This window comes from Bufo bufo, chromosome 5 (assembly GCF_905171765.1).
Source record: "Bufo bufo chromosome 5, aBufBuf1.1, whole genome shotgun sequence".
NCBI classification, from domain to species: Eukaryota; Metazoa; Chordata; class Amphibia; order Anura; family Bufonidae; genus Bufo; species Bufo bufo.
Window position 1 is genome coordinate 79,727,046 of NC_053393.1, and position 19,808 is coordinate 79,746,853.

The 19,808-nt window shown below is 42.4% G+C and overlaps 1 pseudogene; it reads left to right on the forward strand.

Moving 5' to 3' along the window:
* The first annotated feature begins 9,839 nt into the window (after nucleotides 1-9,839).
* On the forward strand, nucleotides 9,840-11,675 carry LOC121002394 (annotated as a pseudogene).
* The last annotated feature ends 8,133 nt before the right edge of the window (nucleotides 11,676-19,808 follow it).

Sequence of the window (19,808 nt, forward strand, 5' to 3'; positions counted from 1 at the left end):
CCTCATTTGAGTGCTTACACAGGCGTGCCTTCAGCCTTTTAGGCTCCATTTGGCATTTCCCCACCTTTAAGCATATGGATAACCTCCAGTAGTAATTGAATCAAATTCTTCTGGTGAGTTACACTCTACCTACAGCAAATGCTGTGCTTTCTTTACATTATCACTACATCAACATAATGCTATCTCGTTAACATCAGTGATTTGTAAAATTTTTGGATTTATTCATTTGTTTTGAAATATTTGGCAAGAATGCTGAATTTAATAAATATAGGGAGGTAGATAAATTACCAAGTGGTTCTCGGTAATTTTCTGAACAAGGAAAATGTGTGTGGTTTCGCGTAAACAGCATGTTTGGCAGAGCAGTCAATAGGTCCTTTGTTTGAAAATCAGGGAACAATCTTTCTAGTTAATGAAAAACTAGAGAGAATCTGTAAAATGGCAGCAGAAAACCCATGTGGAAATGGTAATGAGTTAATACTTGCGCTAATATAGGGTTTTAAACATGGAGCAGCTGTGAAAACAGAGTCATACATATGAACGAATCACAACTATTGCTACTGTGGGCCAAGGAGATTGCAAAAGACTACAAAACACTACAACTGGACCCACCAGATTTTCTGTTTTGAAAAGTGCTAATTGTATGTATTTCGCTGATAAATGAGTGTGGAATGAAATTGTCCCAAGCAGGTCTCTTCTCTCGTTAGTAGGAAAGGTTCCATTCCCCCTCTATGAAGTTTATATGCCCAAAAAGAACATATATACCGAAAAACAAAATAAGATTTGTCTATAGAAAATCAAACAAAAAAAAAGTTTATAAAACAAAAGATAACACATTAAAGGGTTTCTACCACAACATTTTCACCTATTTAGCTGTCAGACACTGTCTGCTCTACCTAACCATGCTATTGTAATCCCTTTCTGTGCAGCGGTTCCCCTAAAAAATGTAGTTTTATTGCTATGCTAATGAGCCTCTAGGTGCTATGGGGGCGTCTTTTCAGCACCTAGAGGCTCTGTCCACTCACCATTTCTGCCGCCCAGCGCGCTCCAGCCCGCCCCTCTCCTGTAGATTGACAGCCCACTCGCGCCTGCTCCATGTGCTTCTGTATTCGGCGCAGGCCCAGTGACTGTTGGACTGCTCCCTGCGCCGTAATCGGTGAAGGCGCAGTGAAGATGCCGGCGCAGGGAGACAGTCACTGCGCCTGCGTCGAATACAGAAGCACACGGCGCAGGCGCGAGAATTCGGCCGAGATGCAGAGAAGTAGGCTGTCAATCTACAGGAGAGGGGCGGGCTGGAGCGCGCTGGGCGGCAGAAATGGTGAGTGGACGGAGCCTCTAGGTGCTGAAAAGACGCCCCCATAGCACCTAGAGGCTCATTAGCATAGCAATAAAACTACATTTTTTAGGGGAACCGCTGCACAGAAAGGGATTACAATAGCATGGTTAGGTAGAGCAGACACTAACAGATCGCTAGTGTCTGACAGCTAAATAGGTGAAAATGTGGTGGTAGAAACCCTTTAATGGTATGTGCACACAATGAATTTTGAAAATTCATCTACAAAATTCAGCTCAGAATTCACACGTACATAGTTTTTACAGTAGATTTTTGTGCAGTTTTGATGCTTTTTTTTGGGGTGTTTTTACTTCAACACAAAACTGCATTTTCAGCTGGAGGTTTTTGACACGGATCCGCACCAAAAACCATGCAGAAAACACGCAAAAAACAAATAGACACGCACTAAATCTCCCATTCATTTCCATGGGAGATTCAGCACGGATACCACCCCAAGATAGGGCATGCTGCTTCTTTTTTCCACATGGAAAAAAATCAAATGCTGTTTCCTATTGAAATTATTGGGAGGCTGTTTTGAAGCATTTTTTGGAGCGGATTTTGAGTCGGAAACGCTCCAAAATCAGCACCAAAAAACTGTGTGAAGTGGCCCTAAGATCACTTTCACACAGTCAGTGTTTGGTCAGTATTTTACACCAGTCTGTTAGCCAAGACCAGAAGAGGGTCCACACACCTGCATCGTAATAGTTGTATTGTCTAGAAGATTTCTAGTCAAAAGGGTACGGACAATACTGTTCCGCACCGTTATTGTTCATATTGCACTGCAAACAAACAGCGCCAGTACATTCTATAGGGCGACTAGCAGTCACTAGGGTGGCACAGCTGATACGTGTCACGGCTGTATGTGAGCAACAATAGAAATACACAGTACAGAGCAACTGACTGGACCCAGAACTAGGGAGGATAAAGGGTGACCCCTGTCCGACCCTCAACGCTCTCCCTATTCTGCTAAAGCACATGCCCGGATCCCAATGGCGGAACGAGGCATGCCCACGTGCCTAAGACTAATGACCACTGTAACCCCTACAATAGTGGAAGGGGCACGGCCACCAGTGCCCTACTCAGTATATGGAGGGAACCGTGGCCACCTCAGATCCAGTCAGAAAACAAACAGGAACACAACAATGTCTGCAGACTTAGCTGAAGGTGTTGCAGCCACAGAGAAGACGGATCCAAGGACAGGCTGGCAATATCCGGAGTGCTAGCTGCAGCAGAACACAGGTCCAGTGAACTGATAGCTACCATGCGAAAACCAGAAGCAGAGAGGAGAAAACCCAGAAATTGAATCTCCGATACCATAAAAAGACATTTCTCCAGCTTGGCGTACAATTTATTTTCCCGCAGAATCTGCAGAACCTGAAAAAGATGATCCTGATGGGTCTGAACATCAGGGGAAAAAATCTAAATATCATCAAGATACACCAATACAAATTTCCCCATTAAATGGTAGAAAATACTATTAACAAAATGCTGAAAGACGGCCGGAGCATTCATCAGGCCGAAAGGCATAACGAGATTCTCGAAATGCCCATCAGGGGTATTAAAGGCCGTTTTCCATTCATCCCCCTCTCTGACCCTGACCAGGTTGTACGCGCCTCTCAAATCCAATTTGGAAAACACCTTGGCCCCAACAATTTGATTGAAGAGGTCCGGGATCAGAGGAAGGGGATAGGGATCGCGAATCGTGATACGGTTCAGCTCCCTAAAATCTAGGCAAGGTCTCAGAGAGCCATCTTTCTTTTTAACAAAAAAAAAACCCGCGGCCACAGGTGACTTTGAGGGACGAATATGCCCCTTTTCGAGACTCTCGGAGATGTAAGTTCGCATAGCGATTCTTTCCGGTTGTGAGAGATTGTAGAGGCGTGCTTTTGGCAGCTTGGCGCCGGGAATGAGGTTAATGGGACAGTCAAACTCCCGGTGAGGAGGTAGCTCCTGAACACCGCTCTCGGAAAACACGTCCGAGAAATCAGAGAGAAATGATGGCACCGTTTTAGTAGACACCTCTGCAAAAGTCGCTGTGAGACAATTCTCTCTACAAAAATCACTCCACTCATTTATTTGCCTTCCTTGCCAATCAATAGTGGGGTTATGTCTAGTGAGCCAGGGTAACCCCAAAACTAGAGGAGACGGCAATCCATTAAGGACAAAACAAGATATATCCTCCACATGAGTGTCACCTACAGCTAGCCGGATATTGTGAACAATGCCCTTCAGAGATCTCTGTGAGAGTGGAGCAGAGTCAATAGCAAAAACAGGTATATCTTTATCTAATGTGCAAACCTGAAAACCATGCATGGCTACAAATTGAGTGTCAATAAGATTGACGGCCGCTCCACTATCGACAAAAATCTCACAAGAAATGACTTTGCTCTCTAGCGCCACCCTGGCAGACAGGAGAAAATGGGAACTGCAGGTCAGAGGAAAAGCATCAAATCCTACATCAACTTTGCCCAAAGTAGCAGATGAAGCAGAACCTGATGATTTACCTTTTGAGATTTTTCTCTTATTATCGCTCTTAGTACGGTTCAAAAATCTCCTAGACGGACAAACATTTGCCAAATGACCTATGCCCCCACAACAAAAACAGACCATACTCTGAGGACTAAATCCTCTTTTATCAGGGGCAAGTCGAGCTAGCTGCATGGGCTCCTCCTCAGAGGGGAGCGAGACAGGATGAGGCCCCTGCACACTGAATGAGTCCGCACCACTGCCCCTAGACTGACAATGGTTGGACAGAGAGGTCTCGTTTCTTTCTTAGACGCCTGTCAAGGCGTTCCGCCAATGACATGGCAGACTCTAAGGACGTTGGTCTCTCATGGAAAGCAAACGCATCTTTTAATCTCTCCGAGAGACCATGACAGAACTGACTCCGGAGTGCAGCATCATTCCAACCCGAATCAGCTGCCCATCTCCGAAATTCAGAACAATAAAGCTCCGCAGACCGTTTGTTCTGGCATAAAACACGTAGGTTAGACTCGGCCAGAGCAACACGATCCGGGTCATCATAAATCTGCCCCAGGGCCACAAAAAATCCCTCCACGGATCGAAGGGAGGGATCCCCTGATGGCAGCGAAAAAGCCCAAGTCTGAGCATTACCCCTGAGCAGGGAAATGACAATCCTCACCCTCTGCTCCTGATTACCAGAAGAGTGAGAACACAAGCAAAAATGGAGTTTGCATGCCTCTCTGAAACGAACAAAATTCTCACTGCCCCCGGAGAACGTCTCCGGAAGTGAGACCTTTGGCTCACAACAGACTCCATGAGCCGGAGCAGGGCCCAATGCTTGAAGCTGGGTCATAGATTGACGGAGATCCGCTACTTCCAAAGAAAGACCCTGCATGCGGTCAACCAGGTCAGAAAGCGTATCTATGTCAAAAAAAGGACGGTTTTGGTGGATTATAATGTCACGGCTGTATGTGAGCAACAATAGAAATACACAGTACAGAGCAACTGACTGGACCCAGAACTAGGGAGGATAAAGGGTGACCCCTGTCCGACCCTCAACGCTCTCCCTATTCTGCTAAAGCACATGCCCGGACCCCAATGGCGGAACGAGGCATGCCCACGTGCCTAAGACTAATGACCACTGTAACCCCTACAATAGTGGAAGGGGCACGGCCACCAGTGCCCTACTCAGTATATGGAGGGAACCGTGGCCACCTCAGATCCAGTCAGAAAACAAACAGGAACACAACAATGTCTGCAGACTTAGCTGAAGGTGTTGCAGCCACAGAGAGGATGGATCCAAGGACAGGCTGGCAATATCCGGAGTGCTAGCTGCAGCAGAACACAGGTCCAGTGAACTGATAGCTACAAGTGAAGAAACTAAAGCAAGAGCTACAACTGAAGTGAGAACTATAATCCACATCCTATCATAGGAGGAGGGTTGATATAAAGAGAGGGAAATCAAACACATGAAGAACAGCTGTGGTGAAAGAAACCAAAAGTAAACAGAGTAGTGAGAACTCCTCCCAGCTCTAGTAGTGACATCATCACAGGGGTGGAGAAACAGAGCTGTGAGAACGTCCCAAAGCTCTGGTAGTGACAATACGTTTTAGGATGAGAAATTAGTAGCACATGTAACTAAGAGACAATTACTGGTTCTTCGGACCATTTGTAAATAATCACACCACAGATGAGACACAAATCTTTTCATTATACCTGTTCTCTATAGGTTCCTCTGGCCGTAGCTTACTAGTACTGAAGCAATATACTGACCAAATAGTGACTGTGTGAAAGTGGCATGAAAAAGTATATCCCAAAAAAATGTCAAAGTCAAGTTTTCACATCCCACTCTTTTGTTAAAAACTCAATAAACACCTCCCATCCGTGAATGATTATAAAGTGATTATATATCTTTTTTTAGCACACCCTGGCAACCATTACCATCTACTAAAGCATCATGCCAATAACCAAATGTTATGAATTATTCTGATATACGATACGCAACAAAATAGAAACCTGGCTGTAGTGTAGTCAGTTTTCCAGATAAGACCCAATGTAGTGGTCCCTCAAGTTACAATATTAATTGGTTCCAGGACGACCATTGTATGTTGAAACTATTGTATCTTGAGTAATCGGTTCCAAAGCCCCTTACAAGTCCTTACATATAATAGTCAGGAATAGCTGCTAACTAGCAATTAATACAGTTATTTTACCAGAGAAGTGACCTTGATTGGTTGGATGAGTCTCAGACATTGTATGTTGAATTTGGTTTCAACTTACGATGGGTCATAAAAGAGGCCATTGTATCTTGAGAGATCACTGTATATCAATGTAGTCTGTGCCATGTTTTCTGTTGACTTCATAGAATGCAAGCACTGGGATGAGAGAATTTCATATTTTGAAGATCGTGTGCGGGTTCGTGTTGTGGTATTTACTGAATTGCGTTATGGATTCCGTTACCACGGACCATAACACAATTCCATGGCGGAATGCATAATGGAGGACTCCAGCATAACGTAACCTGGACGAATCCGTTATGCAGGCCATAGACTTCTATTATGACGGAATGAATAACGGAATGCCTCTTAAGGCATTTTGTCATGGTATTGCGTTATGGTCCGTGGTAACGGAATCCATAACGCAATTCAGTAAATACCACAACACAAACGTCAAAATATGAAATTCGCTCAGCCCTAGCAAGCACCATATGAGTTTTTTATGTCATAAAACAATGCAAAACCTGCACCCACTATCTCTACAATGCCCATGACATGGTCAGAGTATATGGTAGTGCCTGAACTCTGTATGTTCTAGACAAGGGTACTCAGGTTTAGTACATACATTGACATCTCCTGGCACTGGAACGTAGCTTATTCACTTTGCATCCAGGATCCTCACTGATGGATGATTATCAATCTGTTTGTTTTTTAAGAAAAATGCCTTTAACACCTTAAAGGGGTTGAGCAGGGGTATTAAACTGATGACCTATCCTCAGAATAAGTCATCAATATCAGATCTGCGGTGGCCCGACACCTTGCACTCCCAGCTGTTTGAAGAGGAGGCTTTATTTGCTTTTTTACAAACTCCAGGTGGGCTTTCATGTGGCTTTTATTGAGAAGGGGTGTCTTTCTGGACACTGTGCCATAAAAACTAGATTGGTGGAGTGCTGCAGTGATGGTTGACCTTCTGGAAGTTTCTCCCATCTGCAAACAGGATCTTTACAACTCAGCCAGAGTAACTAAGTACTCTACACTTTTTATGGAAATTAGGTTAAGCTACTCTGGATCGCCAAGGATTGGGCTTCTTTAACCCCTTCCCGACCTTTGACGTACTGTTACGTCATGGGAACCACTGAGTTCCCGCAATTTGACGTAATAGTACGTCATAGTGATCGCGCGGGCACCGGAGCGGTGCGCGCGCGATCACTGCAGGGGCCCGGCAGTCCGTGGTAGCTGTAAAAGCCGATGCCGGCGGATTAACCCCTTCCATGCCGCGGTCCGCGCTGACCGCGACATAGAAGAGGTTTGTGTCTGGTGAGGGAGAGCATCGAGTCCCCGCGCTGCTGTGGCGGGGACCCGATGCGACACAAGGCAGCCCAATGCCTTGCACGGCATCGGGAACTGCCTTCTACGAGGGCCGAGGAGATCCAGCCTCAGGCTGGGTCTCCTGGGCAACCTGTTAGTGTATGACTCAGTGTCATACACTAACAGGCAATGCATTACAATACAGATGCATTGTAATGCATTGCAGAGGGGATCAGACCCCCAAAAGTGAATGTCATAAATAAAGTAAAAAAAGTAAAAAAAAAGTGTTTTTAATAAAATTAATAAAGTAATAAAATTAATAAAGTAAAAAAGAAAAAAAACGCCCATTTCCCCTTATTTTATTATAAAAAAACTGAAAAAAACAGCAAAAACCCACACATATTAGGTATTGCCGCATCCGTAATGACCGGCTCTATAAATATATCACATGATCCACCCTGTCCGATAAACACCATAAAAAATAAAAACAGTGTAAAAAAAAGCCATTTTTGTTACGTTACATCACAAAAAGTGCAACACCAAGCGATCAAAAAGGTGTCTGCCCCCCAAAATGGTATCAATAGAACCGTCACCTCATCCCGCAAAAAATGAGCCCCTACCTAAGACAATTGCCCAAAAAATAAAAAAAGCTATAGCTCTCAGAACATGGAGACACTAAAACATAATTTTTTTGTGTCAAAACTGCTATTATTGTGCTAAAGTGAAAAAAAAAAAAGTATACATATTAGGTATTGCCACGTCCATAACAAACAGCTCTATAAAAATATCACATGACCTAACCACTCAGGTGAACACCGAAAAAAAAAAGAAAAAAAAAAAGTGTAACAAAAATTGCAACAGCAAGTGATCAAAAAGGCGTATGCCGCCCAAAATAGTACCAATCAGACCATCACCTCATCCCGCAAAAAATGAGACCCTACCTGAGAATCGTTCAAAAAATAAAAAAGCTATAGCTCTCAGACTATGAGACACTAAAATATGAATATTTTTTGCTTCAAAACTGTTATTATTGTGTTAAAGTGAAAAAAATAAAAAAAGTATACATATTAGGTATTGCCACGTGCGTAACGATCTGCTCTATAAAAAAGTCACATGACCTAATCCCTCGGTTAAACACTGTAAAAATAAAAACGGAGCCAAAACATCCATTTTTTTGTTACCTTGCCTTACAAAAAACTTAATATAGAGCAATAAAAAAATCATATGTACCCCAAAATAGTACCAATAAAACTGGCACCTTATCCCGTAGTTTCCAAAATGTGGTCACTTTTTTGAGTTTCTACTGTAGGGGTGCATCAGGGGGGCTTCAAATGGGACATGGCATCTAAAAACCAGTTCAGCTAAATTTGCCTTCTCCATGTGGCGTTCCTTTCCTTCTGCGCCCTGCCGTGTGCCCGTACAGCAGTTTACGATCACATGTGGGGTGTTTCTGTAAACCACAGAATCAGGGTAATAAATATTGAGTTTTATTTGGCTGTTAACCCTTGCTTTGCTACTGGAAAAATGGATTAAAATGTAAAATCTGTCAAAAAAGTAAAATTCTGAAATTTTATCTCCATTTTCCATCAATTCTTGTGGAACACCTAAAGGGTTAAGAAAGTTTGTAAAATCAGTTTTGTATACCTTGAGGGGTGTAGTTTCTAAAATGGGGTCATTTTTGGGTGGTTTCTAATATGTAAGCCTCACAAAGTGACTTCAGACCTGAACTGGTCCTTAAAAAGTGGGTTTTGGAAATTTTCCGAAAAATCTTAAGATTTGCTTCCATACTTCTAAGCCTTCTAACGTCCCCAAAAAATAAAATGTCATTTTCAAAATGATCCAAACATGAAGTAGACATATGGGGAATGTAAAGTAATTACTATTTTTGAAAGTATTACCATCTATTATAAAAGTAGAGGAATAAAAATTTGGAAATTTGAAAATGTTTCAAAATTTTTGGTAAATTTGGTATTTTTTTATGAATAAAAATGTTTTTTTTTTTAACCTATTTTTACCACTGTCATGAAGTACAATATGTGACGAGAAAACAATCTCAGAATGGCTTGTATAAGTAAAAGCGTTTTAACCCTCCTCTTATGTTAGGGTCAGAACCGACCCGTTTTCAGGTTTTGAATGTCTATAAGTATCACATAAATTTGTTTATTGCATCAAGATTTTTTTTTACTTTGTCAGGAACCTCTATTTAAACAATGTAATAGAAAAATAATCTTTTTCACTAAATTATAAAATACTGTGGTGAAAATTAGGACGTTTATGGTGTTGGGGTCAATTCTGACCCAGTTATAATATAGGATTATAGGACACTAATAAGTGCCAAAACTGAAATCCTAAACACTCTCTCTGCTTAGTAACACTGACAGCCAATCACCTCTCAGCCCTGTGAGCTGTAGTTAGGGAGGGGCTGATCTCTTTGCCTGCTTGTCTGCTTCTCTAAATAAAGTAAAGAAACATAGGACCAATACATTTCAGAGTTGCTGACTTGCAGAGTAATCATCTCCAATATGCAGCATGCAAGAGTGAGAAGATTTGCAGGAAGCCAAATACTGGATTATATCTTGGATGAAAATGAGGCAGAGGACACAGAGCAGCATAGCGATATGGATGAGCAGGTTTCTGAGGCAGAAGATGAAGTAGAGTATCAACCAGAATACACAGACACATCTGATGAGTCTGATGAGGAGGCCACCAGTGCTGAACCTGCTGCTGTTCCTGCTCAAACATTCAAATCCAAAAGTGGCAAGATCTGTTGGAGTTCAGAACCTCCTGACTTACATGGCAGGGCAGCTGCTGCAGATGTAATCAAAATGACCCCGGGGATCACAAGGTTTGCTGTGACGAGAGTAAGTGACATCAAAACATGTTTTGAACTGTTCATGCCATGGTCACTAAAAAAAGTGATCATTGCAATGACAAACCTTGAAGGAAAAAAAGTCCATGGCAACATGTGGAATGACATAAATGAGGAATGCCTAGATGCTTATATTGGTGTTCTTCTTCTTGTTGGAGTGTACAGATCCTATAATGAGGCCACTGATAGTCTCCGGGACAAGTCAAGAGGCAGATATATATCTTCCCAGCAACAATGTCACTTCACACCTTTCGAATGATATCAAGAGTTTTCAGATTTGACAACAGAGATACTAGAGCAAAATCTGACAAGCTTGCTCCTATAAGGGATGTCTGGGAGAAATGGGTTCAGCTCCTTCCACTAATGTTTAACCCTGGGCCTCAGGTAACAGTAGATAAACGTTTGATCCCTTTCCGTGGAAATTGCCCCTTCTGGCAGTATATGCCCAGTAAGCCAGGCAAATATGGCATAAAAATCTGGGCAGCCTGTGATGAAAAAACAAGCTATGCATGGAACCTACAGATTTACACCGGCAAACCCGAAAGTGGCATCCCTGAGAAAAAACAAGGACAACGTGTAGTCCTTGATTTGACTACTGGACTGCGGGGTCACAATATCACGTGTGACAATTTTTTTTACCAGCTATGACCTTGGACAAGAACTTCTCAGGAAGAAACTCACCATGGTAGGCACAATAAAAATAAATAAACCTGAGCTGCACACTGAAATTTTGCAGGTAAAGGACAGAGCTCCACTTTCTTCAAAATTTGCTTTTACAGACACCACCACTGTCGTTTCATATTGTCCAAAAAAAAATAATAATGTGATACTTATGTCCACTTTTCACAAAGATGCAGCTGTGTCATCAAGAAGTGACAAAAAGCCCACAATTATCCTGGATTACAATAAAAACAAAGGAGGAGTGGACAACCTGGACAAGCTGACTGCTACCTATACTTGTCAGCGAATGACCAGGAGATGGCCGATGGCTGTGTTTTCTAACATCCTAGATGTGTCTGCATACAATGCATTTGTGTTATAGACCCACATCCACCCAGGTTGGAACACAAAAAAAAATAACAAGCGGAGAATATTTCTCGAGGAGCTAGGAAGTTCCCTTGTCAAGGCACACATTGAGCAAAGGAAACGGGTGTCTCGAGATCCAATCGCTGCAGCCGTGATCAGACAGATGCAGAGTTCATCAAGCACTCCATCCACACCATCAACAACACAAAGAGAATCAGTGCCAGCATCCTCATCATCATCTAGCCTTGCCTCAACATCAACCAGCACAGCCACAACTCCAGTGATGCCATCTGATTCTAAAAGAAAGAGGTGTCAGGTCTGCCCCAGCAATAAGGACAGAAAGACACACACATTATGCTTCCACTGTAAAAAATATATCTGCAAAGAACATGCTAAAAGTGTCAGCTTTTGCCACACATGCATCTAAAAACACCCACACAAACACATGCAAGTTCTTGCACAAAGATGCTTTGAAACTAGTACTTGATTTCTATTGGTTTGCCTTGCTTGATTGTGTGTTGTTTGTTTAACCTTGCAAGTCTACATTTTGTATTACTTGCTTTTCATTGTTTATGAACGTTTTATGTTAAAAAAAAAAAAAAAGACTTTTGGCTATTTTCTTGAAGTAAATATATATGGGTCAAAATTGACCCTAACACCATCAATGTTATTATAGTTAATGTTATTAAAATAAAAATATAATTTTTTTTTTTAAGAGATGTGTTCAAATACTCCTCAGCAACATTCTGGTGACATAACCTTTTATTTACTTATAATATTCTATTGAGGTTTATTTTACAATTTTTTTTATTTGAAAATGTGAGGTATGCTATCAAAAGAAAGGTCTAAGGGGTCACACCAAAAATATTAAAACCAATCTTTTCAAGGATAAAGAAGCCTAACAAGGTAACCAAGAGGTAAGAAACAAGTTGGATGATAAATAATTGTTCAGAGGGTATTTTATGGCTGATTTAAGACAGGGGTCAAAACCGACCTGTTAACATCATGGATAGTAACAGAAAGCTAACATAAGAGGAGGGTTATAGTTATCACCACATAAAGTGACACATGTCAGATTTGCAAAAAATGGCCTGGGCAGGAAGGTGAAAACAGGCCCGGGGTTGAAGGGGTTAACATTTGGTAATCAGCCAATACAACCAAGGAAGCTTTGTGCAGCCACCCCTCCATGGTCATATACATGGGCGTAACTACCATAGTGGCAGATCATGCGACTGCTATAGGGCCCAGTCTTAGTTGGATTATCTCCTCTTCTACTGGAGGGGAAAACTTGGTCAGGACTCTACCCTCTAAAGGAGCAACTTTTAGCAAATGAGGCAGTGGGAAAATGGCTCAAGGGTCATTGAAAAGGGTTTAGGCAGAAACACTTCTGTCCTGTGTGGGGGGTCTGGTTTGATCCTTGCTATGGGGCCCTTACTTCTCCATGTACGCCACTGGTCATTTAGTATTGTGTGATGTCCTTTTTTAATCTGTTGGACTGGGGGCTACTCCTTCGGTTAGCTCTTTAACCCTTTCAGGACCCTGCCATGTTTCACCTTAAAGGGGTTGTCCCATAAATAATGTAAAAAATATAAATCAGATATCATATAGTACATGATACACTCTTTCTAACAAAGCTAGGTCCAGCCCTATATCCAGGGCCGGCGTCAGCACTCGGCACACAAGGGCAAGTGCCGGGGCCCACTGTGCCCGCTCACTCCTGCAGCTGTGTCCTGGTCTTCATTAAACTGCCTGCTCTGAATTCTAGGGCAGATTACCCCAGTAATGCAGATACTTTTCACCAATTTTCGATGATAGCTTGCTGCTTTTTCCAAGTGCTGATTTTTATAAGTGCATTGGAGATATTCAGGAGATACTCAGGAGGTAATCTGGAGGTGGATACAATCTAAACAAGTAAGATTTGTTTATTTAAAATCTTTCCCCTCTTTACAATGGCAGACCTGGTTCTGTGCAGGAATTGTTGTGCTTTTATTTCAGGTTCCATTCTTCGAAGGTTTGGATACTGTCTGATCTGTAGACAGCTCTCCATAATGCAGCAGGAAATTGCCTTTTTGAAATATGAGATTTGTAAATTAACCGTTAAACTCAGGCTGAGAACGTTGCAATGCCACTGCCACAGAGGCCCCCTAAAAATGGAAGATGCGTTACTGCAGGTTCTGGTAGACTGAGAGTTGTGGATAGAAGACATGTCCAACAGTCTGTGGCTCTCCACAATTCATTTGCAGCACTTTCCTAGTGCAAGAGCAACATGGAGGATGGCTCAGGCACAGTGGGTGAGGAACAATTATCTCCCATGCCTAAAGTATGCAAGACTGCAGCCAAAGACAAAAAGGAGAAGGTGAGGACTGATAGTAAGCAGCTGTTGGTGGGCGATTCCATCAAAAGAGGTGTGAAGTTTGAGGAGAATGGTGTTGTGAGATGTCTCCCTGGTGCTACCGCTAGCAGGGATAGACGAAGGATCCTTAATATTGTTAGGCAAGCAAAGCAGTAAAGGGAGGTGGAGGTTATTGTCCATCTTGGGACAAATGATCTGGCTTGCAATGAGGTTTCAAAGGTGAAAGAAGCTTTTCACACACTTGGAAAGGATATATGGGAGGTTGCATCAACTGTTTCATTCTCTGCAGTTTTGCCTCTGCATAACCTTCAGCATGACAGGAAGATGCGCATTAAGGAATTCAATGTATGGCTTGGTGAATGGTGTCTGAACCAAGGGTTTGGCTTTGTGTCTCATGTTAGCTCTTGTTGGAATAGAAAAGAACTGTACAAGAAAGATGGTTTACATCTTTCTCTCAAGGGAACGAATGTCCTCGGTGAACAGTTCCAAGTATTTGCTAAGGAGCATTTAAACTAGGAAAGGGGGGCAAAAGAGTGATAATCCAGCAGTCCAACTGCCCCCGGAACAATGCTAGAAGATGCCAGTAGCACAAAGGTTAAGAAATGACAAGCTTAGAGTCTTGTCTACAAATGCTAGCAGTTCAGGGAATAATATCAATGAACTTGAGGCTATAATGACATCTGAGAATATAGATGTAGTGGCTGTTACTGAGACGTGGTTCAATGGGAGTAATGACTGGGATATAACAATACCAGGGTTCTCTCTATACAGGAAAGACAGAGAAGGCAAGAAGGAGGGAGGGGTGGCCCTGTATGTGAAAGATAGCATAAAATCGAATTTGATACAAGTTAGCGAGAACAATTTAGAGTCAGTTTGGGTTACCTTGCAGCTTGATAATCATAAGGTAACTTGTGTAGGTGTGATATATAGACCACCTAGCCAAGTCAAAGAATTAGATAATCTACTAGTTGAGGAAATAGCTAAAATGACATTGAAGGGGGAAGTTATCATTATGGAAGACTTCAATCTATCTGATGTAAACTGGAAAACCAAAATAGCTAGTTCTGCCAGGAGTACAGCTATTCTAAATTCCCTACTGGGATTATCTCTACAGCAAGTAGTTGAGGAGCCAACCCGGAAGGAGGCCATTTTAGATTTAGTATTCACAAATGGGAATTTGGTATCTGATATTACTGTAGGGGAAAGCTTGGGATCTAGTGATCACCAGTCAGTGTGGTTTACTATAAGTACAGTGACTGAGTCACACCACACAAAAACAAAAGTTTTAGATTTTAGAGAAAATGACTTTTCTAAAATTAGATTAGTGGTATACGAGTCCCTATCAGATTGGAACAGTTTAATTGGAGTCCAGGAGAAATGGTACTACTTAAAAGTAGCACTATTGAAGGCAACAGAAAATTGCATTAGGCTTGTCAGTAAATGCAAAAAAAAGCAAGAGACCACTGTGGTACTCAGCAGAAGTGGCCAAAATCATTAAAAACAAAAAGATAGCATTTAGGAATTATAAAAAAAAAAATGACAGGCAAATTTATAAGATTAAGCAGAGAGAGGCCAAACAAGTTATAAGAGCTTCTAAAGCACAGGCAGAAGAGAAATTAGCTCAGTCAGGGGAAAAAGGCGATAAGGCATTCTTCAGATACATAAATGAAAAAAGGAAACTAAAACAAGGAATTACAAAAGTAAAAACAAAAGAAGGAAGGTATATGGAAGAAGATAAAGAACTAGCTGACTGCCTCAATGAATACTTCTGTTCAGTTTTTACAAAGGGAAATGAAGGAAAAGGACTTCAGGAAAGAAGACTAATGAATCTTTTGATGCATGTGTCTTTACAGAGGAAGAGGTTCTACGTCAACTGTCTAAAATTAATACAAATAAGTCACAGGGGCCCGATGGGATACACCCAAAGCTATTAAAAAGAGCTCAGCGGTGAACTAGCAAAACCATTAACAGATTTATTTAACCAATCACTGGCAACAGTAGTCGTCCCAGAAGATTGGAAATTAGCAAATGTTGTGCCCATTCACAAGAAAGGTAGTAGGGAGGAATCGGGCAACTATAGGCCAGTAAGCCTGACATCAATAGTGGGGAAATTAATGGAAACCATACTTAACCTCAGTATCTGAGGAAAGGGATTTAGGGGTCATTATTTCAGAAGACTTAAAGGTAGGCAGACAATGTCATAGAGCAGCAGGAAATGCTAGCAGAATGCTTGGGTGTATAGGGAGAGGAATTACCAGTAGAAAGAGGGAGGTGCTCATGCCGCTCTACAGAGCACTAGTGAGACCTCATTTGGAGTATTGTGCTCAGTACTGGAGACCATATCTCCAGAAGGATATTGATACTTTGGAGAGAGTTCAGAGAAGAGCTACTAAACTGGTACATGGATTGCAGGATAAAACTTACCAAGAAAGATTAAAGGACCTTAACATGTATAGCTTGGAAGAAAGACGAGACAGAGGGGATATGATAGAAACTTTTAAATACATAAAGGGAATCAACAAGGTAAAAGAGGAGAGAATATTTAAAAGAAGAAAAACTGCTACAAGAGGACATAGTTTTAAATTAGAGGGGCAAAGGTTTAAAAGTAATATCAGGAAGTATTACTTTACTGAGAGAGTAGTGGATGCATGGAATAGCCTTCCTGCAGAAGTGGTAGCTGCAAATACAGTGAAGGAGTTTAAGCATGCATGCGATAGGCATAAGGCCATCCTTCATATAAGATAGGGCTAGGGGCTATTCATGTATTCAGTATATTGGGCAGACTAGATGGGCCAAATGGTTCTTATCTGCCGACACATTCTATGTTTCTATGTTTCTATGTGCACTGCTGGGGTGGGGGCCCCAGGACTCAAAACAGGGTAGATGGAGTTTCCTACCGGGCTAAAGGACCTTCCTGATGTCATCCGCCCATGTGACCAGTGGGGAAGGAGCCGGAGGCATTGCTTAGACTCCATACCACAGTCTAGCCAGTGCCTAATGGGTTACAGTGTAGACCACCTTCTGGTACATGTTGATAATTTCCTTTTAAACCCCAGTCCATGTCCCCTCAGTACTTGGAATCAGTGGGAGTTATATTAGAAGGTAACAAAAGGTTGGAGAATAACTAAAGGTGGAATTCCATTTTAATGTCCCCTAATGGTGGCCACACACATTAGATAGAGGTTGGTTGATGATCTCACCATCGCACAGGTGTCTGTCCATATGTATGTGTCTGTCCCTGTGTGTGTGTGTGTGTGTCTGTCCCTGTGTGTGTGTATGTCTGTCCCTGTACGTGTGTCCCTGTGTGTGTGTCGTCCCTGTGTGTGTACGTCCCTGTGTGTGTCCATCCCTGTGTGTATGTGTGTCCCTGTGTGTGTGTGTCCCTGTGTGTGTGTGTGTGTGTGTGTCCCTGTGTTTTTGTCTCTCCCTGTGTGTGTCTGTCTGTCCCTGTGTGTGTGTGTCTGTCTGTCCCTGTGTGTGTATATGTCCCTGCGTGTATTTGACTGCCCCTGTGTGTGTTTCTGTCCCTGTGTGTATTTGACCATCCCAGTGTGTGTGTGTCCTTGTATGTATGTGTCTGTCCCTGTGTGTGTCTCTCTCCCTGTGTGTGCAGGCTCGGACTGGCCCATTTGGGAGGCAGGGGATTCCTCTGTGGGCCAACAGTTTCCTGCGCCCGGAGATAAGACGGAGGAGTAATTATTTCTCTTGTTTCTCAGGAGAGATAATGATTATAGCCACTAGATGGCAGTATCACACAGTGATGCAGCCTCCTACTGGTGTAAATTGTACAGGAGGCCCTGCAGTATCTTCTAAGCTTCCCGGGCTGCTGGTAGTGAAGGAGGAGAAAACATGTCTGGCCATCCCCCTGCCCTCCCTGCTGTCAGAAAACTGTGGCTGCTGAAGAGAAGGACTCTGCGGTGCTGAGCTGATTTCTCAGGTGTGTGACAGTAGTGAGCTGTAGGAAACTGTAAGGGGAAATAGGGGATTTGTTTATAGTAGACTCAGATCTGTGTATGTGCGCTGCTCTTTGCAGAGTTCAAAGTGGCATTGGGGGGACTCTTCCCTATGTCCCCCCCCCCAATGCCTCTGCTTTAGGTGCACCCCCATTAGTGTCACAGCTCAAGATGCCCCCCAATGCCCCCACTCTAAATGCACTCCTAATATTGCCTCTTCTCCAGTTGCCCCCTAATACCTCTGCTCCAGGATCACCACTATTGCCCTGCCTCAGGCGACCCTAATGCCTCTGCTTTAGGTGCACCCCCATAAATGGCCCACCTCCAGATGTCGCCACTGTAAATGCACAGCCAATATTGCCTTTTCTCCATTTACCCCTGCTCCAGTATTCCCACTATTACCCTGCCTCAGGTGACCCTAATGCCTCTGTTTCAGTTATGACCCTCCGTTTGTGCCCTTTGCTAACATTGCTCCTCTAGCACCTTTGCTTGGGCTTTATTAAAGGTTATAACTAGGGATGAGCGAATAGACTTCGCATAAAACTTCGTTCTAATACTGTACGGAGTAGGAGCTCCGTACAGTATTAGAATGTATCGACTCCGATGTTCCGAATTTATTGCTTTGCGAAGTCTCGCGATAATTTGCGCAATAACTTCATAAATTAATTTGTACTGTAAAAAAACATTTCCCGAACGGTGATGAGCGGCAGGGGCTATATTTTAATTCGCAATATTTTGCAAATATTTGGGTGAATATTCATTATATATTTGCGAATTCGAGATTATTTTCTTCATTGCGAAAAAAATCGGCAATGTAATATTCGCCTAATGCGTGCGAAATACAGGCGTGGGTCACTTACTACATTTTCCAAGCTGCTAGAAGTTTCCTGAGACTGGAGAAAATGGTTGGCACGGCAGAACATTAAAAATGGCTTTATATGCAGTTAGCGTGCTCCAATATATTCGCAATTGCGCTAATCGGCACTAATGATGCAAATATTTTGGTGCAATACGTGAAACCACATTTTAGCAGGTCTGCATGAATGTATGGATAGGACAGCAGAACCTATCACACACTGCACTGCAACAGCTCCACTATATCAGGATATAACTTACACTGACTATCTCCCACTAACTATCTGTATTATATATATAAGCTATCTATCTAATGTAGTGTGGAAAGCACAGAAATGACACTGCTCTCTCTCTCAGAACTGCAAAAAAACTACAGAAAATGGCTGCTGGGGAGGTTCTTACATAGTAAAGGGGTAGGCAACTTTCCTATTGGTTGCTAGGGATGTTGCTAAGCTCAGACAAAGACATTGCAGCCTTCTCATTGGCCCACAAGCAAGAAGGGAGGTTACCAATGAAAAAAAATATAGAATATTCGAAATTACGAATATATAGCACTATATTCTAAATATTCACAAATTCTCGAAGTGCCGATATTCACGATTAATATTCGCGATTCGAATATTTGCGTCCAACACTATAGTGTTGGGCTCGAATATTCGAATCGCGAATATCGGCACTTAGCGAATTTGCGAAGATTTTGAATATAGTGCTTTAGATTTTTGTATTCGCGAATATTCTAGATTTTTTTAAATCTGAACCTCAGATCCCTCCCTGCTTCTTGCTTGTGGGCCAATGAGAAGGCTGCAATGTCTTTGTCTGAGCTTAGCAACATCCCTAGCAACCAATAGGAAAGTTGCCTACCCCTTACTATATAAGAACCTCCCCAGCAGCCATTTTCTGCATTTTTTTTGCAATTCTGAGAGAGACAGCAGTGTCATTGCTGTGCTCTGTGCTTTCCACACTACATTAGATAGATAGTTAGCTAGCTTATATATATAATACAGATAGTCAGTGTAGGTTATATCCTGATATAGTGTAGCTGTTGCAGTGCAGGGTGTTAGGTAGTGTGATAGGTTCTGCTGTCCATACACACATGCTACAGACATAGTGCTGTGATGTCACAACAATACTTAGTGCACCAATCAGTAATATGTAGTCAGACCTGCTAAAATGTGAAGTTGCACGTATTGCGCCAAAATATGCGCATCATTGATTGCCAATTTGCGCAATCGCGAATATATTGGAGCACTCCATCTGCATATAAAGCTATTGTAATGTTCTGCCGTGCCAACCATTTTCTCCAGTCTCAGGAAATTTCTAGCAGCATGAAAAATGTAGGAACAGTGACCCACGCCTGTATTGCGCGCGCAATACGCGCATATTACATTGCCGATTTTGGCAATCAAGAAAATAATCGTGAATTCGAGAATGGTTT